The sequence below is a fragment of the Schistocerca cancellata genome, chromosome 2, assembly GCF_023864275.1.
Source record: "Schistocerca cancellata isolate TAMUIC-IGC-003103 chromosome 2, iqSchCanc2.1, whole genome shotgun sequence".
In the NCBI taxonomy this organism is placed as follows: Eukaryota; Metazoa; Arthropoda; class Insecta; order Orthoptera; family Acrididae; genus Schistocerca; species Schistocerca cancellata.
Genome location: NC_064627.1, coordinates 1,111,593,380 through 1,111,618,901, shown reverse-complemented (window position 1 = coordinate 1,111,618,901; position 25,522 = coordinate 1,111,593,380). Strand labels below are relative to the sequence as shown.

The window sequence follows — 25,522 nt, the reverse complement described above, 5'->3', positions numbered from 1 at the left end:
AGTAAACTTACAGCTTCATTCGATATCAATAACAGTCGTGGTAAAGACTAATCTTATTCGTTGGTTCGTTGATTTGGGGGGAGGGGACCAAACAGCGAAGTCATCTGTCCCATCGTATTAGGGAAGGATGGAGAAGGGTGTCGGCTGTGTCCTTCCAAAGGAACCATCTCGGCATTCGCCCGAAGCTATTTAGGGAAATCACGGAGAACCTAAATCAGAATGGCAGGACACGGGTTTGAACCGTCGTCCTCCCGAATGCGAGTCCTGCAACCCAATTCTTTACTTAAATCATTGCCAGGCATGAACGTGGCTTGCATTTGCATGTAAACTGAGATTCACGTACCGCATATAGATGCAACGAGAGCCAGGTTAAGAACTTTTGCTTAACCGTACACTCTTGGTGGGAATGCGTCTTATTTGATGTGACCCGTGCTGTCAGTGAAACAAATCGAAGATGTTTTGAGTACCGTTTTCATTATCCTGAGAACAGAAGTTGTAGGATGTGCCAAAAGATCTCTGCATCTTCCTTGTTCTAGTACCTCCTGAATTACCAACTGTAACTCTGCCGTATCTTCTGGAAAAAATTTGAGTGCATTTGTGAGTATTTAAATTTCGGAGGAGTTTCGTATCATTTTATGTCAGGTGCAATGTAGTTTCTCCCTAAGGAAAGGAGCAGTAGAAGATCTTGCACTGGGTCCGGGGAACCAACAATTTCGTTCCTCTGGTTCTATGGATTTATCAGGATCCAGTCACTACTATCCTAGGATGTAGTAAGACGCCAAAGAAATTTAAAAGCACAAAAACAGCTTCAACGGAAAGGAAGCAGTACAGAAATTAGACAATTACGTGCCTTCGCAATAAATAAACAAACAGCACCAGCGAACTCTTCCCCACTAAACGCTCCAAAACATACGTACGTAGGCGCGACTCTGTGACCTTTGGCAGCCATCTGACGATGTCGTGAACCGATCGTTGCGTGGATACGCATAAACAGCTCGGCTTGCCGAACTTCGTAGAGTTTGTACCGCCTCTGTTGATGTCTTCAACGTTGGAGGACGAAATATTAGGCACCGAAAATTGCCTTGGACCACCGCCCAACGCCCATAAAACAAAACCATCAAGGACGTAAAAACCGCCGTGAAAGCCTGCTGCGTTGTAAGCTGTTCCAACATTCTCCTGAATATGTCTTATATGAACGTGCTTGAACGCTTTTTTAGTACAGGGTGTTTCAAAAATGACCGGTATATTTGAAACGGCAATAAAAACTAAACGAGCAGCGATAGAAATACACCGTTTGTTGCAATATGCTTGGGACAACAGTACATTTTCAGGCGGACAAACCTTCGGAATTACAGTAGTTACAATTTTCAACAACAGATGGCGCTGCAAGTGAAGTGAAAGATACGGAAGACAACGCAGTCTGTGGGTGCGTCATTCTGTACGTCGTCTTTCTGCTGTAAGCGTGTGCTGTTCACAACGTGCAAGTGTGCTGTGGACAACATGGTTTATTCCTTAGAACAGAGGATTTTTCTGGTGTTGGAATTCCACCGCCTAGAACACAGTGTTGTTGCAACAAGACGAAGTTTTCAACGGAGGTTTAATGTAACCAAAGGACCGAAAAGCGATACAATAAAAGATCTGTTTGAAAAATGTCAACGGGCTGGGAACGTGACGGATGAACGTGCTGGAAAGGTAGGGCGACCGCGTATGGCAACCACAGAGGGCAACGCGCAGCTAGTGCAGCAGGTGATCCAACAGCGGCCTCGGGTTTCCGTTCGCCGTGTTGCAGCTGCGGTCCAAATGACGCCAACGTCCACGTATCGTCTCATGCGCCAGAGTTTACACCTTTACACCCCTCAGCGCCGATACCATTGCTGCACGAGAGACATTCGCTAACGATATAGTGCACAGGATTGATGACGGCGATATGCATGTGGGCAGCATTTGGTTTACTGACGAAGCTTATTTTTACCTGGACGGCTTCGTCAACAAACAGAACTGGCGCATATGGGGAACCGAAAAGCCCCATGTTGCAGTCCCATCGTCCCTGCATCCTCAAAAAGTACTAGTCTGGGCCACCATTTCTTCCAAAGGAATCATTGGCCCATTTTTCAGATCCGAAACGATTACTGCATCACGCTATCTGGACATTCTTCGTGAATTTGTGGCGGTACAAACTGCCTTAGACGACACTGCGAACACCTCGTGGTTTATGCAAGATGGTGCCCGGCCACATCGCACGGCCGACGTCTTTAATTTCCTGAATGAATATTTCGATGATCGTATGATTGCTTTGGGGTATCCGAAACATACAGGAGGCGGCGTGGATTGGTCTCCCTATTCGCCAGAAATGAACCCCTGTGACTTCTTTCTGTGGGGACACTTGAAAGACCAGGTGTACCGCCAGAATCCAGAAACAATTGAACAGCTGAAGCAGTACATCTCATCTGCATGTGAAGCCATTCCGCCAGACACGTTGTCAAAGGTTTCAGGTAATTTCATTCAGAGACTACGCCATATTATTGCTACGCATGGTGGATATGTGGAAAATATCGTACTATAGAGTTTCCCAGACCGCAGCGCCATCTGTTGTTGACAATTGTAACTACTGTAATTTCGAAAATTTGTCTGCCTGAAAATGTACTGTTGTCCCAAGCATATTGCATCAAACGGTGTATTTCTATCGCTGCTCATTTAGTTTGTATTGCCGTTTCAAATATACCGGTCATTTTTTAAACACCCTCTATATTTTTACTATCCACAAGAGTCCTCCAATATGCATTTTTGTCACTCAAGAGCTGTAGAGCATTGAACATCGTGAAAGGGAGTTGTTATGGGCCCCTTCCATATTTCTTTCTACTATCATGTTTTGTTATCTTATTAAAATGTCTCAAAGAAACTGTTCAGTGGTCTCATTAAGTACTTGAAAAAAGAATACGTTGGAGCGATCTTTTTATTTCGTCTTGATATCAACAAGACCTGTTTCCTTTCCCCACCTTTCTCTAAATAATTGCTGTACAGTGTGGATGCGCTGATTAACGAATTCGACTGCACCTGTTGTGATTAGAGAAGTTTCGCTTCCTCAGAGCCAGGCAGTACCAACTTCACTAGGAATTTCCGTAGATGTCCAGTAGCGTAGTTTACTGTCTTTTCGGGGCTCTTCCACTTTTTACTTCGTGCAGTTGTCTGTGCTATAAAACTGGCCTCTCTACCCGAAGTGTGACCGTTGGCTATTTTTTAAAGTAATTCTTGTTCCCGCTGCCGACCCATGAGTATCACTGTTCTTACGGGATATAGTTTTGATGTACGTTGAGAATGTATTATGAAAGTTAAAAACCCATTGCTTCGTAAGTTAACTTTCTGTGAAATGCGTGCGTTATTTCTGCCCAGACCTGATCATGTGCCTTCAGCAATACCGTTTGTTAGGTTTACTAATTTCCCCCGTCTCCATAATTAACACACACCAGTTCGCAAAGCGTTAAATTTACGAGTTAATGATTTCAATGGAATTTTCTTAATACGGGGTGTTCAGAAAGTCTCTCCGCAGTGCCGTATGACTGTTAGGCGGGCGTGCCGTATGCAGCAGTGAATATACTGAAATGAAACTCACTGCAGTATCGTTGTGCGTTTATTGTTTCGTTGAAAAATGTGGGACCCACAATCCGACGTCTTCAAATTGCAATCCAAACTCCTATTTTCGCAGAATGAAGTGGTTCTTCATGAATACACAGTGGACATGAGTACTTCACATACGAGAATTTTGCGAGTGGATAAATGAAACCAGGCCTTCTTCAGTGAAAAACGTTTCATTAAGAATATCCCTTCCATTTTGTTGAACTAAATTTTTGAACCATTCACAATAATGCAGTTTCTTGCCATGATCAGTATTTTTCAGTTCTCGCTCGACTGTCACTTTGTATGGGAAATGTTCCAATTTTTTCCTTACAGCTGTGTGAGCCGTTCCGACACTAACATCGATTTCCTGGGCGAGTTTTCGTACTGACGTGTTCGGACTCATGGACATTTTAGCGGAAATATCGAGTAGGTTATCCTCAGACAAAACGCTAGGACGACCACTTCTCGGTGCATCTGTCACTGAACCCGTACTTCGAAATTTGTTGATCAAATCTCGCACAGTATCGCGATGTGGGAGTGTTGTCTCCGGGAAAACTGAATTAAATGTTTGACGAACTGAAACTGTGTATTTACCGCTAGCTTTGAACACTTGCTCGACTAAAAACACACGTTCTTCAATGGTTAGCATTTTAACACTGACAACAACGAAACAAACGAACCAAGGAACTAAACTTAAATGTTCACGTCAACACGTAACGACACACACCAACGATACTACTGACGCTGGCTGAGTTAAAGGAAACAGTGCAGTGTTGGTAGAGGGAGGTAACCCAGGCAGGCGAACAATCATACGACCCGCGCGGCTAATAATCAACACCCCGTATAATTAGATTCGTGTAATTTTGTTGATGGACCCCGGTGTTTGCTGAGATTATGAGAAAAATACCTTAACTGCTCAGCTGAGTAATCGATCTCAGCCATTTACTAGCAGTATTGTTTGTGCTATTTATTGATTTTGTCATGCTTCCGTACCCATTTTCCCCTTATTTCGAAATTGACATTTGATGGTGATTGACCACCACGTGTAACGAAAGTGACGGTTTTCACATGGAGAGTAATTCCATTCGGTAGAGCAAACCATTCTGAGTACAAGAAACCCATGTACGGAGAATTTACCGATAATAGGAATCTATCAAATTTAATCCATATTTTTTTCTGGAAGACTCTACTTGTCTCCTATTAACTGTAGCTTCCCCCTCTCCTAGCGTGGGATAGTAAGTAAAGCTTCCCTGTAACTGCTTTCGCATGACTGATTTCGTAAACTGTGGAATAGAATCATTCTTCACTTAGAGATTCGTAGAGCCCGTAACCTAATCGTTTCGTGTGCTATCCTTGCTGACGTTTATGATCAAGAAAGTGATTAAGAACCCCAATTTACTATAAGGGACCATTCATATTTAATAGTGTACCTGTATCATGCCAAGAGTGATTGCAATAAATCTGCATTTACACATCTATGATCTGCTATTGTTCTCATTCTCCCTTTGATCCATCTTCCTTTATAATGTTTGAAAAGATCGTTAAACAAAGCATTCAGAATCTTAAAGAGGTTCCTTTTGTCAGACATATTTTCAAACAAGGAAATATTGTTTTTATGTGTAATATCGAGTGACTCGTCACCGTGTAGTCGTAGTGAGGGTATAGCAATACCCGTTGCGCAACTCAAAAAATAGATTTCGTCAAGTTATTGTGTTGATAAAAATGTTTGCTGATAGCTTGCGCCGCACTGCGCACACAGTAAGCGAAAATCATCGGCACAGCTATGACTACTTTCTTCCCTCCTTTTTGAAGGGTCAGTGTATTTAAATAAGTCCATGCTACATGGCAAAAAAGGGGTAATTTAAAAGATTGTAATAGTCATCATAACGAGGCAGCGTGTCCACCTTAAATATCAAAGCTCATAAGAAGAAAGACGACATATCTCTTTTAACTGAAGTTTCTGGGACACCATATTTAATATTTCCCCGCTCTGAATTTAGTTTAAACCCTGTGTTATCCATTGCTGATGTAATCTGCTGTTTTTTGTTGTTGAGAAAAATGGTTCTAAGTACTGTGGGACTTAACATCCGAGCCCATTTGTCCCCTAGAACTTAGAACTACTTAAACCTAACTAACCTAAGGACATCACACACATCCATGCCCGACGCCGGATTCGAACCTGCGACCGTAGCAACCACGTGCTTCCGGACTGAAGCACCTAGAACCGCTCCGCCACAGCGGCCGATTTTGTTGTTGAGAGACTCCATTCATGTAAGTGGGTGTTACCTTCAACACCATAACATTTCAATGTACCTAGCGAAATTTTGTGATTTATTCAATCAAATTCTATCAAAAAACTTTCATTGTTAGTCCTCTCAGAAACAGTTCGTAATATCATATATTGCTTTCTCTGTAGAGAAGTGTTTACAAAAGCCAAACAGACCAGCGGTTAAAATGTCTCTGTCAAAAACTGGTTCAGTATTGTCTTACACAGCCGGCCGGAGTGGCCGAGCCGTTCTAGGCGCTACAGTCTGGAACCGCGCGACCGCTACGGTCGCAGGTTCGAATCCTGCCTCGGGCATGGATGTGTGTGATGTCCTTAGGTTATTTAGGTTTAAGTAGTTCTAAGTTCTAGGGGAATGATGACCTCAGAAGTTAAGTCCCATTGAGCTCAGAGCCATTTTTTATTGTCTTACAAACTACCATATTACAAACTTTTGAGAGTATGAGAAAGAGGAAGACGTGTCTAGAATAATAGATGCTTGTTTCCCCGTTCATAAATAGGTGTTACTATAGTATATTTCAGTCTTTCAGTAAATAGATGTTGACTCATCCACTGGTTACAAAGATAACTTAGGGAAAACGCCATCAGGACAGTCCAGATCTCGGTACATTGATTAAAATACTGTCATAGCCACAAGAATTACCGCTTTCGGTGACGTATTTTTCAGCCTCACTAACAATTAAGCTGCCGTAAGAAAAATCCACTGGTGAGGTTTGCAACGCCTAAGTAATTTAATGAAGCCGCTTTCGGTGGTACTTTTCTTTTGTTCATGTCTTCAGCTGCATTTAGGAAGAATTCACTGAATTTAATGTCGAATGATTTGAATGTAACATTATCGGTCTTGAAGGTGTCATCAGGGATCTGGAGTTCATTTGTCTTTCCTAGTTTATTCGTTCCATACCTAATGATACTTCATATCGTCTTTGATTTGTTCTTGGAAGTTTGTACTTTTTGTGAATAGGGCACAATTTTTGCCGACAATACGAAGACTTTTTCAGTATTGCTTATAATTTGTCGTTGAGATTTTGTTACAACCAGTCCCCTGCATTAAAAAAATCTCTCTCTTTCCGGCACAGGATAATTTTGGACCCAGATGGTAACCACATTTTCGCTAGGCTTCCTATGACCCAATGAAAAGGAAAACTGGATTCATAGTGTTGTAAGACTATTTTGAGGAAAAAAATTTCTCGTATATTATGCGTCCCTCGTCAATGTCTTCCCTTTGTTTGTCCAGTAAATTACCTCTGAACAGTGTCATCGAAAGTGTGAGCATGATTCTATGAAACTGGGCTTATTTGCTCCGAGCTTGTCTTGTGACAGCCAGAGCGAGAGCACCAGCAGCAGCGAGTACTGTTTGTATAAAGCGTTTATTTTGCATTTTGTTTACGACCTTCCACTAAGGAAGGGATTCTATTTGTGTTTATCTGCTCTGCATAGTAACTAACAGTTCTTGATAAAACTTTACGTAGTTTTCGTGTTAGATTTCTTAGTGTTTTCTTGATCGTTTAGAACAGAAAGCGCCCTAAAACCGTCTTTGTTTGTTTCGCGGCCGTTAGCCACTAGTCACTTGAATCAGCAGTTGTCTTGTGACAGCCAGAGCGAGAGCACCAGCAGCAGCGAGTACTGTTTGTATAAAGCGTTTTTGTACTTATTTGCTGCGCTTAGCTTTTAAATAGTTTTTCTGGGAAAACCTAGCGTAGTTTTCGCGTCTCGTATTTCAGTGAGTGTTTCTTGATTATCAGAGTAGCTCATCAGAAGATTATCTTGGGAATTTGTCACCGTATAGGGTAGGGTAAACATAGTCATGTGTAGGGACTGTGGTTGTTGTGAGCGGACGCAAGGAGAATTGGCCACTCTTCGGGGGCAGGTGGAGGCTTTGTCTGTTAGGCTCATCGAGCTCGAGGCGCAGGCGTCGGCTCGTAGTGGCGTTGGGGCAACTGTGGTGAGACCTATGCTTACTTCGGTGGCCTTGGAATCACATGGAACCCCTGATGTCGCTGCGTCTTTCGGCAGTGAGCATCTTACCGGTCAGCCATCACTCCAGGGTGAATGGCGGACAGTGGTGGGCTCGCGCGTGCCTGGCCGAAAGGCGAAGGTGGGATCTGGCCGCGTGGCAGCTGCCTTACCCCTTTCCAACAGGTACGGGGTGCTTCCTAGTGGTGATGACATCGTTTCCGAGCCACCACAGGATGCCTCGCCTGTTGGGCCAGTGGCCGATTCTCCGGCAAGGTCCCGACAGTCACAGAGGGCGGGCCTATTAGTTATAGGGAGCTCCAACGTTAGGCGGGTTATGGAGCCCCTCAGGAAAATAGCGGGTAGGTCGGGGAAGAATGCCAGTGTGCACTCGGTGTGCTTGCCGGGGGGTCTCGTCCGTAATGTGGAGGAGGCCCTTCCGGCAGCTATTGAACGCACTGGGTGTGACCGGCTGCAGATAGTAGCACATTTCGGAACGAATGACGCCTGCCGCTTGGGTTCTGAGGCCATCCTTGGTTCCTTCCGGCGGCTGGCTGATTTGGTGAAGACAACCAGCATCGCACGCGGAGTGCAAGCTGAGCTTAATATCTGCAGCATAGTGCCCAGAGTCGATCGCGGTCCTCTGGTTTGGAGCCGTGTGGAGGGTCTAAACCAGAGGCTCAGACGACTCTGCGACTATAATGGTTGCAAATTCATCGACCTCCGTTATTGGGTGGAGAACTGTAGGGCCCCCCTAGACAGGTCAGGCGTGCACTACACACCGGAAGCAGCTACTAGGGTAGCAGAGTACGTGTGGCGTGCACACGGGGGTTTTTTAGGTTAGAGGGACCCCCCCTTGGGCGAAACGATAAAATACCTGACGGCTTACCAGAGAGGACATTATCATCGTTGATAAAGAACGTCCGTCCTCAGAGACCAAAAACAGGAAAAGTTAACGTAATATTGGTAAACTGCAGGAGTATCCAGGGCAAGGTTCCTGAATTAGTATCTCTTATTGAAGGAAATAGTGCGCATATAGTATTAGGAACGGAAAGTTGGTTAAAACCGGAAGTGAACAGTAACGAAATCCTAGACACAGAATGGAATATATACCGCAAGGATAGGATAAACGCCAATGGTGGAGGAGTATTTATAGCAGTAAAGAATTCAATAATATCCAGTGAAGTTATTAGCGAATGCGAATGTGAAATAATCTGGGTTAAGCTAAGTATCAAAGGTGGGTCAGATATGATAGTCGGATGCTTCTATAGACCACCTGCATCAGCAACCGTAGTAGTTGAGCGACTCAGAGAGAACCTGCAGAACGTCGTGAAGAAGTTTCGTGATCATACTATTGTAATAGGGGGAGACTTCAATCTACCAGGTATAGAATGGGATAGTCACACAATCAGAACTGGAGCCAGGGACAGAGACTCTTGTGACATTATCCTGACTGCCTTGTCCGAGAATTACTTCGAGCAGATAGTTAGAGAACCAACTCGTGAAGCTAACGTTTTAGACATCATAGCAACAAATAGACCGGAACTTTTCGACTCCGTGAATGTAGAAGAGGGTATCAGTGATCATAAGTCAGTGGTTGCATCAATGACTACAAGTGTAATAAGAAATGCCAAGAAAGGAAGGAAAATATATTTGCTTAACAAGAGTGATAGGGCACAAATCGCAGAATATCTGAGTGACCACCATCAAACGTTCATTTCTGAGGAAGAGGATGTGGAACAAAAATGGAAAAAATTCAGAAACATCGTCCAGTACGCCTTAGATAAGTTCGTACCGACTAAGGTCCAAAGCGAGGGGAAAGATCCACCGTGGTATAACAATCATGTACGAAAGGTACTACGGAAACAAAGAAAGCTTCATCATAGGTTTAAGAGTAGTCGAATCATAGCTGATAAGGAAAAGCTCAACGAAGCGAAAAAGAGCGTAAAGAGAGCAATGAGAGAAGCATTCAACGAATTCGAACGTAAAACATTGGCAAACAATCTAAACAAGAACCCTAAAAAGTTTTGGTCATATGTAAAATCGGTAAGCGGATCTAAATCCCCTATTCAGTCACTCGTTGACCACGATGGCACCGAAACAGAGGACGACCGAAGAAAGGCAGAAATACTGAATTCAGTGTTCCGAAACTGTTTTACTGCGGAAAATCGTAACACGGTCCCTGACTTCAGCCGTCGCACGGACGCCAAAATGGAAAATATTGAAATAAACGATATCGGAATTGAAAAACAACTGCTATCACTTAGTAGCGGAAAAGCATCCGGACCAGACGAGATACCCTTAAGATTCTACAGTGATTATGCTAAAGAACTTGCCCCCTTTCTATCAGCAATTTATCGTAGATCGCTGGAAGAACGTAAAGTACCTAGCGACTGGAAGAAAGCGCAGCTCGTTCCCATTTTCAAGAAGGGTCATAAATCAGATGCGAATAATTATAGGCCTATTTCGCTTACGTCAATCTGTTGTAGAATAATGGAACATGTTTTGTGTTCTCGTATTATGACGTTCTTAGATAATACAAATCTCCTTCATCATAACCAACATGGATTCCGCAAACAGAGATCATGTGAAACTCAGCTCGCCCTATTTGCCCAAGAAATTCACAGTGCCGTAGACACTGGCGAGCAGATTGATGCCGTATTCCTGGACTTCAGGAAGGCATTTGATACGGTTCCGCACTTACGTTTAGTGAAAAAAATACGAGCTTACGGAATATCGGACCAGGTTTGTGATTGGATTCAGGATTTCCTAGAAGAAAGAACACAACATGTCATTCTTAACGGTTCAAAATCTGCAGATGTAGAGGTAATTTCGGGAGTACCGCAAGGAAGCGTGATAGGACCTTTATTGTTTACAATATACGTAAATGACTTAGTTGACAACATCGGTAGCTCCGTGAGGCTATTTGCAGATGACACGGTTGTCTACAAGAAAGTAGCAACATCAGAAGACTCGTACGTACTCCAGGAAGACCTGCAGAGGATTAATGCATGGTGCGACAGCTGGCAGCTTTCCCTAAACGTAGATAAATGTAATATAATGCGCATACATAGGGGCAGAAATCCATTCCAGTACGATTATGCCATAGGTGGTAAATCATTGGAAGTGGTAACGACCGTAAAATACTTAGGAGTTACTATCCGGAGCGATCTGAAGTGGAATGATCACATAAAACAAATAGTGGGAAAAGCAGGCGCCAGGTTGAGATTCATAGGAAGAATTCTAAGAAAATGTGACTCATCGACGAAAGAAGTAGCTTACAAAACGCTTGTTCGTCCGATTCTTGAGTATTGCTCATCAGTATGGGACCCTTACCAGGTTGGATTAATAGAAGAGATAGACATGATCCAGCGAAAAGCAGCGCGATTCGTCATGGGGACATTTAGTCAGCGCGAGAGCGTTACGGAGATGCTGAACAAGCTCCAGTGGCGGACACTTCAAGAAAGGCGTTACGCAATACGGAGAGGTTTATTATCGAAATTACGAGAGAGCACATTCCGGGAAGAAATGGGCAACATATTATTACCGCCCACATATATCTCGCGTAATGATCACAACGAAAAGATCCGAGAAATTAGAGCAAATACGGAGACTTACAAGCAGTCGTTCTTCCCACGCACAATTCGTGAATGGAACAGGGAAGGGGGGATCAGATAGTGGTACAATAAGTACCCTCCGCCACACACCGTAAGGTGGCTCGCGGAGTATAGATGTAGATGTAGATGTAGATATGCCCAACTCATTGAAGCGGCAGCCACAGGACGACAGCGGCTGAACGCCATATTTTATTCCTGCCGCTCGCAGTCAATACTTTCTTTCTAAATGATGAGTTACACCAGAAAATTATTCCATGAGATACGAGGGGGAATATTCGTTTGTTTCCAAGACTGCCAGTTGTACAAAGAGCAAAAGTTGTTGACCTTAATTGTTTGAGAAGCTCAGTAATGTGCTTCTTCCAGTTCAAGCTACGAGCAATATATACACCTCAAAATGTGGAGCATTCTGCCCTGCTTACTGACTTCTGTTCACGTGCTGCTTCAATTGTTGGTCTGGCTCTATTTGTTGTACAGTGCGTTATTCTTTTTTTTTCAAAAAATTAGCGATAGTCCATTCTTCGAAAATCATCATTAACAGTCTCTTATGTGGTTTCCTCTCTAATCGCATTTATTTCAACATCAGCATCGTCTGCAGAATGTACCAGTTCTGCTTGTTGAGTGTTAAGTGGAAGGCCATTCCCATACATGAGCAGTAGGAATGGACCCAAAATAGAATCGTCTGGAACGTCCTTTGTGATTTGTCCTCAGGCACTAAAATTTTCTCATTTTCCAACACTGTTTGAATTATTCAGCACAACATTTTGCATTCTGTTTGTTAAGTACAATTGAAAAATAAATACAAAAGTAAGGCTATCAGTTCCATGAACATTGAGTTTTTCTGAGAGTGTAACATGACCTACACAAGCCAACGCTTTGGAAAGATCACAAATAATACCAGTTGGTGATATTTTATTAAATAAGGCTTGTAATATTTGAGGAGTGAGTGTATAAATAGCATTCCCTTCTGGAATCCAAACTGTAATATGCTAAGTAAATTGCTTCCACTTGAGTGTGAGGCTTCTATTGAGAACATCAGTTTTTCGAATATTTTCGAATTACACTTCTGTGAGGAAATTGAATGATAACGATTTAAGTCTTTTCACTTGAGTGTGAGACTACTGTTGAGAACATATATCACTGTATCTGTTCCATATAAGATTCTCTCCAAACCGATACAGAACAGAATAGAATGTCATCTTGACCAGCTGATTAGGGAATATCAAGCTGGTTGCCGAAAGGGCCGTTCTTGCGAAGAACAGATCTTAGCCTGAAGAACATCGTCAGGTACAAAAAAAAAAAAAACTGGAGGAAATAACTAAGTGGTCGTGTTTGTTGATTTTTAGAAGGTATGTGACTCCATCTACCGACAGGCATTAATGAATATTTTGGAAAAGTTTGGAGTGGATGATCCATCAAGAAAGCTGATAAAACAAACTCTCACTAACACACTGTCAAAAATAAATTTTATGGGTAAGATATCAGAACTCTTTACAATCAGAACGGGCGTATGACAAGGAGATGGACTATCCCCACTCCTTTTCAACTGTGTCTTGGGAAAAGTCATTAGAGAGTGGAGAAAGTTGTTAGCCCAAGAAGAAACACATGAAGAGCGGTTCAGACTTGGTCCTAAGAACAAATGGGGTATACACTGACTGCTTGGCCTTTGCGAATGACCTGACCAGTTTTGCTAACAACATAGAGTCAGCAGTCAACAAGATCAATAGGCTGTCAGAAATTGCTGAAAAAGCTGGACTCCAGATCTCTATTCCAAAGACAAAATTTATGACGAACATTTGTCATGGTCCTGAACGGACGATCACCAATCTGGGAAAATTCGGACTAGTTAAGAATTTCAGATATCTCGGTCAAGTCATCCAGGAGAATGGATTAGAAGAAGAAGCAATTAATGTCATGATGAGGAAGTCAGACCAAGTCTGTCAACTGACAAAGAATACCTATAATAAAAAGTAGGGGCCAAGTTCCGACATTGTAATACAGTTTCAAAACCTGAGGGCTTATATGCGTCAGAAACTTTGGCCATGAATAGGCAAGGTCAAGCTGAGCGGCTGGAAAAGCGAGAGCGTAGGATATTAAAGAAAATACTAGGTAATAGATGGATTGACGGACAATGGTGAATGAGAACAAATGAGGACTTGTACAGCACGACAGAACCTATCACAGCATCCATTAAGAAGAGACGATTGTTATTTTACGGTCATCTCATGAGGATGGACGGTGACCGACTAACTAAAAGAATATGGAGTTTCATTCAATCTAAGAAAACAAGGCAAGATGGTTCGAAGAATGTGAAAAAGATCTTAGGCAGATTGGTATCTCAGAGAGAGAAATCCCTGACAGGAACAAATTTAGAAGATTGGTGAACAACTACCAAGGTTTTAAAATGGCGTCAACGTCCAAAAGACGGAGAGGAACATTATCCGAAGAGCATAAACAGGCACTTCTTGGTGGGCTCAGAAGATACTGGCAGGAAGTCAAAGCTGGAACAAGAACAAGACCTGGACACTAGAGTGAAGTTGGTTGCTACCACGCAGTCCATAGAGGCTCAACTCGATAGTAAAAAAAACGTAATCACAAAGGTCATTGCTTAAGTTAGAACAATTTTTCAGAATGATGTTTAAAATTCCGTCAACAACAGATGGCTCAACTTTACTAGAATTTTTATAATTTTATTGATTTCAATAAAGGATGTTGACACTACTTGAAATTGCTTAAAGTTTTGTGAAAAGACGTTTTTAACATATTCTCTTGCTTCTTCAACTGAACGATTTAATCCTGTTTTGGCTGCTACATTTAGAAAGTGATTGTTAAAGCAACTCACAATTTGGGCATTATCGTTCACAACAGTGTCATTTCGTTAACAGTAAGTAGTTTTCAAAGCGCTGGGGTCTTATTCACTCGCAGTGCCTCTGCTACACGGCTCTTTCACACTTCGGCAACTAACGGGAATTCACTACATGATATGTAGTTCGAGGATGGAAACATGCAGCTTACAGCTCGGACTTGGTATCATCAAATCTCATTTATTTGAATTTCTGAAAGGGCATGTGCTAGATGAAATTTGGAGATGGCTCCAGGGAATGTGTGGGAGAGTCTTTACTATCTTGGAGGTCGCTGTCATGTTTACAAATTAAAAAGTTAGAACTATGAATATTCTACTGGCTCGCGCAGAAGACTTATATGATTGTCGTTAGACAACAAGTACTTATGGCCGTCATGGACAAAAGTTTGCTGAAAAGCTTTCAGACATTGTGATGCTCGTATACGGTGTAGAGTGAAATTATTTTTCCAAAGTAAAATGTAGGCCACACTCGACTTACATTGCTAAAATACGGCAATACTCCTCCAGTCATATGACTACTCAAATCTTTCGGGCCTTTCAATAGTTTTTGTTGTTCTGAGGTGCGTATTTTACTTCTCTGTTAGTGCTTCACTCTAATATTACTCGTCCTAGGATCACGCATTAAATTTTGCTATACGCTAAGCAGTTTCAAAGTTTCTAATAATGTTGTTCTGCATATTGCCATGCTCACTTTTCTGTTGTTTTCTAGGCCGAAAGTTGATTACCAATACAATTACCAGTGGAACGATCATAATTACGTTCTCTTGACTCCTAATCAAATCTTGTTCTTTCTTCGTCGTAGCGAATTACAGTAATAACCACATCATAAACGGAATTACGTTTTACTGCCGTTACTGAGGACTGAGAGTTTGTCAATGGGCTTTAAAGTGTAGCGAACCATTTTCAGAAGCACACCAGTCTGTTACCAACGTTCATTAACTCCTAGCAAGCAATACTTAGCAGTTATTTTCTTTGACCTGTCTCACGTTTTTACGTTGTGTCACTGGAACTATGTTAGACTATACTTGTGAGTCACTCTGTGTTATTTGCTTGTCAGGAGTAGTTGCGTACGCGCCGCCGTGTTACGTGCTTAGTTAAATATTACTCAGCGCACGGATAGAGTTGTGCAGAGTCAGAAGACTTTCATAGAGCATTACAGCCAGTAGTGCAGCTGACGTAACGGGTGAAGCAGGCGCATTCCTCTAGGCGCGAGGCGCAATGAATGAAAACTGCTGACTGTCACAGAGTCTGCGCCCTGGACGGCTCGTGGCTTACTGGCTCCGAGGAAATGACACGCAGTGCAGAAGCTAGTACAAGTGCTCTTCAAGGGTGAACTGCTCAGGAGAAGATAGTTTATTTCTTGAAGACAACATCTAACTACTCTTTGCGTGCCCTTTTGCTCTGAATTTGTATACCGTTTTTAAGTGTGATTGTAATATCTTTGAACGATATTTACATTATGTTCCTGGGTAGCCCTCGATTTCCGCACCCTGGCCGTTTAGGCCCTCTGTTGTTTATGAGGTTTTTCGAATTCTTCATGAGCGTTATATATGTTTGCCTATCAGTTCTTCGTGATTGGTTGTAGTTCCTCCGAATTCTTGTAAGTTCTTCCAGCCACGATATGTAGTATTGAATTTGTTACCGTATTTCCAGAATCTCTGACCAGTCTCTTGTTGCTGTTCGTGTAGATACGCCTGGCAAATTTTAAGCATTTTTTTCTTCTTCCTTTTGTCAGTTCATTGGTTCGTGTTTAGAGCTCCTGATTTCTTCTTTTCGTTCAAGTGTCGCCTTCCTTTCTGGGTCCCAATATTTTACTTCCTATTTTCTTTTGTGTTTTCTCAGTTCAGTGGCTTGTATTTTCCTGTTGTAAGATATTCGGATTTGTATAATGATTCTTCTCTGTGTTGTAATTCCTCAGTTTCATTCTGATGGATATTGATTTGTCACCTGTGGTTCATGGTGTGGGTTCCTGTAGTCATGTCCTAGTTCATGAACCACGGGCAACGTATGAGTGGCCAAGTAAGTGGTCCCGACAGTCGGGATACCAGTTACTTTGGAATAAGGCTGGGCATGTCGGACATATTCTGAGTCGTGGTCACCTTTGTGCTCATACGGCAGAGACTACCAAATCCACCGGTTAGTCCCTCAGCCGTTAGGGGTAAAACCCAATGGGACTCGGGGCAAGTAAGGCTAGCAACCTGCTTTCCTGGTACTTTAAATATGATGCTGGCAACAATCAGAGCAAAATGCCTCGGACCTTTGGAGGTGACGGAGTCCCACCTCTAACTGACAAACCAGGGACTCCTAAGATACGACTTGGCAAACAAATGGTAATGAGATGGGGCGCTATTAATATCAATGGGGGCTACTCTGGGAAGAAGGTAGAGCTGGCAGAGGCTGCCAGTAAGATGGGGCTGGACGTTTTAGCTTTTAGTGACATTCGGGTAAGGGGTGAGAAAGAAGAGGAAGTGGGAGAATACAAGGTCTACCTGTCAGGAGTCAAAGCAGGAATAGCACAATGGGGTGTAAAAGGAAAAAGGTAAAAGGAAAAAGAAGGCGTATCAAAAATGGCTACATACCAGAACCCAGGTAGACAGAGAAAGTTATGTTGAAGAAAGAAACAAAGCCAAACAGATAATTGCAGCATCCAAGAAGAAATCGTGGGAAGACTTTGGAAACAGGTTGGAGACTATGGGTCAAGCTGATGGAAAACCATTCTGGAGTGTAATTAGCAGTCTTCGAAAGGGAGGTAAGAAGGAAATTACAAGTATTTTGGACAGGTCAGGAAAACTGCTGGTGAATCCTGTGGATGCCTTGGGCAGATAGAGGGAATATTTTGAAGAGTTGCTCAATGTAGGTGAAAATGCGATCAGTAATATTTCAGATTTCGAGGTAGAATGGGATAGGAATGATGATGGAAATAGGATCACATTTGAGGAAGTGGAAAAAATGGTCAATAGATTGCAGTGCAATAAAGCGGCTGGGGTGGATGAAATTAAGTCGGAACTCATCAAATACAGTGGAATGTCAGGTCTTAAATGGCTACACAGGATAATTGAAATGGCCTGGGAGTCGGGACAGGTTCCATCAGACTGGACAAAAGCAGTAATCACACCAATCTTTAAACAAGGAAACAGAAAAGATTGTAACAACTACAGAGGTATCTCTTTAATCATCGTTGTGGGTAAAATCATCTCAGGTATTGTTGAAAGGAAAGTGCGAGTATTAGTTGAGGACCAACTGGATGAAAATCAGTGTGGGTTTAGGCCTCTTAGAGGTTGTCAGGACCAGATCTTTAGCTTACGGCAAATAATGGAGAAGTGTTATGAGTGGAACAGGGAATTGCATCTATGCTTTATAGATCTAGAAAAGGCATATGACCAGGTTCCTAGGAGGAAGTTATTGTCTGTTCTACAAGATTATGGAATAGGAGGCAAACTTTTGCAAGCAATTAAAGGTCTTTACATGGATAGTAAGGCAGCAGTTAGAGTTGACGGTAAATTGAGTTCATGGTTCAGAGTACTTTCAGGGGTAAGACAAGGATGCAACCTGTCTCCACTGCTGTTCATATTATTTATGGATCATATGTTGAAAACAATAGACTGGCTGGGTGAGATTAAGATATGTGAACACAAAATAAGCAGTCTTGCATATGCGGATGACTTAGTTGTGATGGCAGATTCGATTGAAAGTTTGCAAAGTAATATTTCAGAGCTAGATCAGAAATGTAAGGACTATGGTATGAAGATTAGCATCTCCAAAACGAAAGTAATGTCAGTGGGAAAGAAATATAAACGGATTGAGTGCCAAATAGGAGGAACAAAGTTAGAACAGGTGGGCGGCTTCAAGTACTTAGGATGCATATTCTCACAGGATGGCAGCATAGTGAAAGAACTGGAAGCGAGGTGTAGCAAAGCTAATGCAGTGAGCGCTCAGCTACGATCTACTCTCTTCTGCAAGAAGGAAGTCAGTACCAAGACTAAGTTATCTGTGCACCGTTCAATCTTTCGACCAACTTTGTTGTATGGGAGCGAAAGCTGGGTGGATTCAGGTTACCTTATCAACAAGGTTGAGGTTACGGATATGAAAGTAGCTAGGATGATTGCAGGTACTAGTAGATGGGAACAATGGCAGGAGGGTGTGCACAATGAGGAAATCAAAGAAAAACTGGGAATGAACTCTATAGATGTAGCAGTCAGGGCGAACAGGCTTAGATGGTGGGGTCATGTTACACGCATGGGAGAAGCAAGGTTACCCAAGAGACTCATGGATTCAGCAGTAGAGGGTAGGAGGAGTCGGGGCAGACCGAGGAGAAGGTACCTGGATTCGGTTAAGAATGATTTTGAAGTAATAGGTTTAACATCAGAAGAGGCACCAATGTTAGCACTGAATAGGGGATCATGGAGGAACTGTATAAGGAGGGCTATGCTCCAGACTGAACGCTGAAAGGCATAATCAGTCTTAAATGATGATGATGATGATGATGATAGTAAACCTGTTGTCTGAGCTTCTAGTCCAATTTCAGTTTCCGAATGCTAATCATGCTTTATTCGTGTCCTGTCCATTGCACTGTACGCACTCTCATTCACTTTGTATTTTTCTTAAATAATCCGTTAGTTGTTACCCTACCGTCGTCACAATCATGACATGAGTCTTTTCACACGAAATGTTCCGGCTATTTTTCTGAAATTTTTCATGCAGAATTATCTCTCCTTCATGTTACGTTTCACTTGGGATAACTATACCATCAAGGGAAGCTAAGCAGTCTACGTTCAGATTGTCTACGTTGAAACACGGTGTTTTCAATGCCGAACTTTTTTCTTCTATTCTGGTATTCATTCAAAGATTTTTTTCTCCGAAACTGAATCGAATCACGTTAGTCATAGTTCCAAACGGAATTTTCACTCTTCAGCGAGTGTGCGCATATTTCGAACTTCCTGGTAGATTAAAACTGTGTGCCGGATCGGATCTCGAACTCCGTACCTTTTGTCTTTTGCGGACAGGTGCTTTACCGACTCCGTTATCCAAGCACGACTCACGACACGCCCTCACAGATGTACTTCCGCCAGTACTTCATCTCTTACCTTGCAAGTTTCACTGAAGTTTCCCATAATACCTTGAGAACATCTGTGATATTTGGAAGATAGCATGTGAGGTACTGGCAGTAGTATATCTGTGAGGACGGCTCGTGAGTCGTGCTTGGAATACCCAGTCGGTAAAGCCCTTGCCCACGAAAGGCAAAAGGTACGAAGTTCGAGTCCCGATCCGGCACACAGTTTCAGTATTGATGATAGTCTGTCACACCCACGGGTCTCAAAAGGTTGTCTTATTTCCGCCTGGAACTGTACTTCAGACTTGTTGCTTGTAAGCATTTGCTTCATCAAAGCTATTTTTATGCTGCCTATGCTGAAACTCTCTAAGATTTTAGTAGTGCTCGTGTGTAATTGAGTCCCGCGGAATCCTAAATGCTTAAAAAGAGAAGTTGTTCCTTTTATTTCTTAGTTTCCCAGTTTTTATGAAGAGCTTCAAGTTGTTTATTTTGTATGAATGAGTGCCAAATACAGTGTGATTATGGTCTCAGATATTCGTTTCACAAACTTTTACAGTGCATAACAACTGCGAATAGACACTGCTCGCAGGTAGTGTGACCGTAATACATAATCCTCACTCGTGTAGTGTTATAACCATTTAGCTGTATGCGTTAAGAGCGCCCACTGTACCATGATCCGAAAATATGGAGACAATAGTGACAAGTAAACTGAACTTCTTGTACAAGTGACTAAATTAACTATATTGCTCTGTCTGAAATGTGGCACTGAAGTTTTTCAAAACTCCTATATGTATAAAACGCCGTATTTCCTGAACTACGTGTCCTACAGTAGTATAATTTTCCAGGCAAATTTAATGATATATGTAGGTACTGTCCGCAAAATGTATTGGGAATAGAGGTATGTAGTATGCGATAAACCTTTTTCCTTTCTATATGTTGTGTGTGTGGGTTGGGGGGGGGGGGGGATGTCATCGGTAAAAAGCTTAGAAAAGGTTTGAAATTATGTGTGTAAAATTGGTTGGGAACTGCTAAGTGATCTCATTGTCAACTACTGGAAGAATATAGTTTGAGTAATTTGCGCGCTGTGAATTACGCTGCCTGGAGAAAAATACACAGTTTCTAACTTAAATGTTTGACTTATTGTGTTAAACCTTTATCGTAAGATCTTATCTCTTAATAACTGGATTATATAGAATTTTAAATTTTTAAATTTGATCAGTTATTTCATGAAACATTGAAAATTAGATGTTTCTGGCCCCCTGAAACCGCTAGATAGGCAATCAGTAAGTAAAAACGTGGGCCGTTTTATCCGTTAGCTAATGAATATTACGTGTAAGCTCAACACCTGGAGCACAGCCAACATAGGAAGTGCATGGTTCCCATCTTATTTGTATGACAGAATGCAGTTTGCGTCGCTGCTAGCCACTGGACAGCCTTCAGATGCCTCTTTATAAAGCTTAACGTTTCAAAATGTTATTTCACAACACATATGTAGCAGTACTGTACGCTGGTTTTGGGACTGTGATAATGGATTTCTATGTCACTCTCTGTGGAAAGTTATTTTTTTACCGCCTTGATCCCGTGGAGATCGTAAATTTTTTTTTTTCAAATCCACGTCCTCAGGTCTTTTTTGAGCTTTTCAGGTACGTATTTATAATCTACTTCCGAATAATATTTTGTTGACCCACATCGCTGTATTAGTCTCTGAGATATGATGATGTGGACAGGTGTGCGATCCGAAATTCAAGAATCGTGAGTTCAGTTTACGTGTGCGCAGTTGGCGACCTCGGGCTGCCTAGAATGTCAGAGAGTTATTAGCATAAACTGTTATTCTTTCTTCTTAAAATAATACCACGAAGTCGTGCTTGTGTTAGATTGCTTCCTAATGCTGTTTTGACTTCTGAAGGCGAATATAGAAATGAGCTTAAACGTAGTAAGGTATCTTGAACAAACAGTTTTCTCCATGAAAACCAGAACCAGTACGGATGGCGAAATTTCGGTCTTGCAAAACACATACGAGTCTTAATTGCCGTGAATAGAGGTAACAAGGTCGATTCGATGTTTCTAGAACTTCGAAACGCTTTTGGTTCATCAACGATCTAACGCATAATAAAGAAGTAGAATGGTACCGCCAATCTAACGTGGTACTTTGCAATTTGCTACATGTACTGTAAATATTAAATATTTTTCTCGAATGTTAAATTAAAATCTCTTACCGCAAAACTAGAATGACTGAGACCACCTTTCAGTCCTCAGTAACTTCGTAAATATAGTTATACTATAGTGAGACGGCGCCATGAAACAGCGACTAAAGTGATCGAATTCTGATAAGGAGTTCATGTACGAACACTGTCAGGTAGGAGTGTGAATAAAATATAGAATTCCGTCTGTCGCTTAAAAAGCCAATCAATTCTGGCGATATCTGAACAAATGCTCTTCGAATGTAATGTTGCTTAAAGATCTGACACTACAATAACTGCCAGAGTGATTATATCATAGTAGAGAGAAACCAATTTTCTTCCCAGTGAATACGTGATTGAATTACGCATAAACAAAAGAAAATTTTAAAGGTAAGCAGAATATACTAGAGGAAGTGTTGCAATGCATGAAATACCTTCGAAAACGGTAGTTTATCAACGAAATCGCTTACGAAAGCGTTGTGTAGCTCATATTGGATAATAGTCGAGTGTGTGTGACACAAATCAGGTGAAAGAAATAGAGGATTACTGGGAGTGTACACAAATACAGCCGGGAGAATGAATGTAGGATCGACTGACTGGGAGAAATGAGGAACAAAAATGCTACTAAATATTAAAATGATTAGAAACTTCCAAGGACTTACATTCAAGGTGAAAACCACGAATACTTCTGGCCCGTATGCAGCGATTGTGAAGACAGTGAAGAAAAAATTCGACGAAGAACAATTCTCATTTTATGACAGATTAGAGAAAAGCAATTGCCGTATTCCAGCAGCATATCTGCTCTATGACTTTGGCCAGGATGACTAATGAGATAGCCGGCCGCTGTGGTCGAGCGGTTCTAGGCGCTTCAATCCGGAACCGTGCTGCTGCTACGGTCGCTGGTTCGAATCCTGCCTCGGGCATGAATGTGTGTGTTGTCCTTAGGGTAGTTAGGTTTAAGTAGTTCTAAGTGTAGGGGACTGATGACCTCAGATGTTAAGTCCCATAGTGCTCAGAGCCATTTTTGAACCACTGAGATAACTCCGCTTTGTTGTAAGTGTGCAACGCTACAGTTTAAATCGTAGACAGTGTGACAAGACACAGCAGATGTTGCCAGTCGATCAGAAAATCGTATCAATCCTCCTAGTTTGGCTGATGTGGAAGAAAATAGGTGGTAATCATATTAAAAACCATAGTGCAAACAGCATCTATTATATGAATAGCTTTGTTCATTGTTTTTAAAGAGCTTTGTTGAAAAAAATCTGAGACATATAATTGTATAATCTGCAAGGATTGTCACTGATGTGCAGATGGGAAGGCGAGTAATTAGACAGTGTGATAGTCACTCGCTGTAGAATGATTAAATTTAAACAGAGAGTACAAGCGCAAATTGAGTGCCCAGTAGACATACGGAGCAGAGGAAAGTCGCTCAAGTCTGAGAAAGAGTTCGTTCAGTAGATGCACGTAGTGTACCGTGCATAAAAATAACAAGTTCACTCTTGCACAAAAAGCGGAACCAGTGTAACTTCGAGGCAGGCATCAGACACATGTTTCCTAATACCTGTTCATACATTTAAAACGTCAAAGCAAAGGACTGAAGGTGAGAAGGGAAGACTGTTTTATTTTGGACCTTTCTCCACTTTTATCACAGCAAGAACGAATCCCATTTCTGTGAATATGCAAGGATCTAAGCAGTGTCAGTATTTACAAATTATATTAGCTGCTTATTTTATGGAATAATGTAGAACGTACCGAACACACACAGGAGGGTCTCTCCCGAGATTCGTCAGGCTTGTTTAATTTGGTGTTTCTGCAGATATTTTGAATTTCGTTTTTACAGCACGTAGCTGGAGTCAACCCGCCATACAATTACTGCTCGTCACGTCTTTCATGCGACGTTCAGCGTCGGTAGAAAGCGTCACAAACAAAATGGTTTTACCGTGGAATTTTATGTTCAAATTCGACAGAGTCTGCCCAAACCAGTCCAGTGCGTTATTCGTTTTATCGCTATGTATTAACAAGGATAGTACGATACGAAGAATAACCAGTATTCCAGCAACCACAGCACCGCTCCTGGACCGCGCTGACTGCTACTGCGACGAGAAAGCTCTGCTAAGGCGCTGCTGGGATACTGGTTACTCTTAATGTTCTACTGCCCTTGTTAGCACACAACGATAAAACGAATCACGCAGCAGACGAGTTTGGGATCATGTATCGAATGGACACATAAAATTAGGACTTAAAAAATTATTTATTTTTAATGGGATACAAATCGACACTTTCCGTCAAATCTGGGCGTCGCATGAAAGACGTTGTGAGAAACATCCGTTTGGGCTGACTACAGCTACATGTTGGAAGAACGAAACTGAAAATACACACATCAAAAAAAGTTTTACATCACCCCAGTTCCCAGAACTCCTGATGATAGACGTTGACTGTGGAGGGTATTATATCACAGACACAATCCCTTTGACTGTTCAGAGATGTCACTAAACCCCCCCCCCCCAACCAAAGATGTAAACAACCATGCATCAGCAGCGTCTATTAGACGGAGGAGGTCCGACGTCCTATCAGTTCCAGTCATTCCACCAGGAAGGAGGTACACGGCTCGTGTTGTCTGTAGTTCAACCATGCCTAGACGGTCAATACCGAGGTTCGATCGCGTCCGCATTGTTACTTTGTACCAGGAAGGGCTCTAATCAAGGGAAGTGTCCAGGCTTCTCGGAGTGAACCAAAGCGATGTTGTTCGGACGTGGAGGAGATACAGAGAGACAGAAACTGTCTATGACATGCCTCGCTCAGGCCGCCCAAGTGCTACTACTGCAGTGGATGACCGCTACCTACGGATTATGGCTCGGAGAAACCATGACAGTAACACCACGAGGTTGAATAATGCTTTTCGTGTAGCCACAGGACGTCGTGTTACGACTCAAACTGTGCGCAACAGTCTGCATGACGCACAACTTCACTCCCGACGTCATCGCGACGTCCATCTTTGCAACCACGACACCACGCAACGCCGTACAGATGGTCCGAATAACATGCCGAATGGACCGCTCATGATTGGCATCACGTCCTCTTCGCCGATGAGTGTCGCATATGTCTTCAACCAGACAATCGTCGGAGACGTGTTTGGAGGCAACCCGGTCAGGCTGAACGCCTTACACACACTGTCCAGCGAGTGCAGCAAGGTGGAGATTCCCTGCTGTTTTGGGGCCAACGTACGCCGCTGGTGGTGGTCATTTAAGGCGCCGTAACGGCTGTACGATACGTGAATACCATACACCGACCGATAGTGCAAGCATATCGGCAGCACATTGGCGAGGCATTCGTGTTCTTGGACGACAATTCGCGCCCCCATCGTGCACATCTTGTGAATGACTTCCTTCAGGATAACGACATCGCTCGACTAGAGTGACCAGCATGTTCTCCAGACATGAACCCTACCGAACATGCCTGGGATAGACTGAAAAGGGCTGTTTATGGATGACGTGACCCACCAACCACTCTGAAGGGTTTATGCCGAATCGCCGTTGGGGAGTGGCACGATCTGGACCAACAGTGCCTTGATGAACTTGTGGATAGTATGCCACGACGAATACAGGCATCAATGCAAGCTGACGTGCTGCTGGCTGTTAGAGGTACCGATGTGTTCATCAATCTGGACCACTACATCTGAGGGTCCCGCTGTATGGTGATACAACATGTAATGTGTGGTTTTCATGAGCAATAAAAAGGGCGGAAATGATGTTTATGTTGATCTCTATTCCAATTTTCTGTACAGGTGCCGGAACTCTCGGAACGGAGGCGATGCAAAACTATTTTTTTTATATGTGCATCTTCCGAAACACCAGAGAAGACGCGCCTGAAGACCAATAGGAGAGACACCCAGTGTGTATTTTTACAATGAGTGCGGCAAGTGATGCGGTTGTTGCATGGCCGCTTACAAATGTCGTCAACTGG

The 25,522-nt window shown here is 42.5% G+C and overlaps 1 protein-coding gene across 1 annotated transcript in view; it reads left to right on the top strand.

Moving 5' to 3' along the window:
• LOC126161260 (major royal jelly protein 1-like) overlaps window positions 1-25,522 on the top strand; it is a 297,792-nt gene that overhangs the window by 48,930 nt on the left and 223,340 nt on the right. The gene's annotated exons all lie outside the window — the stretch shown is intronic.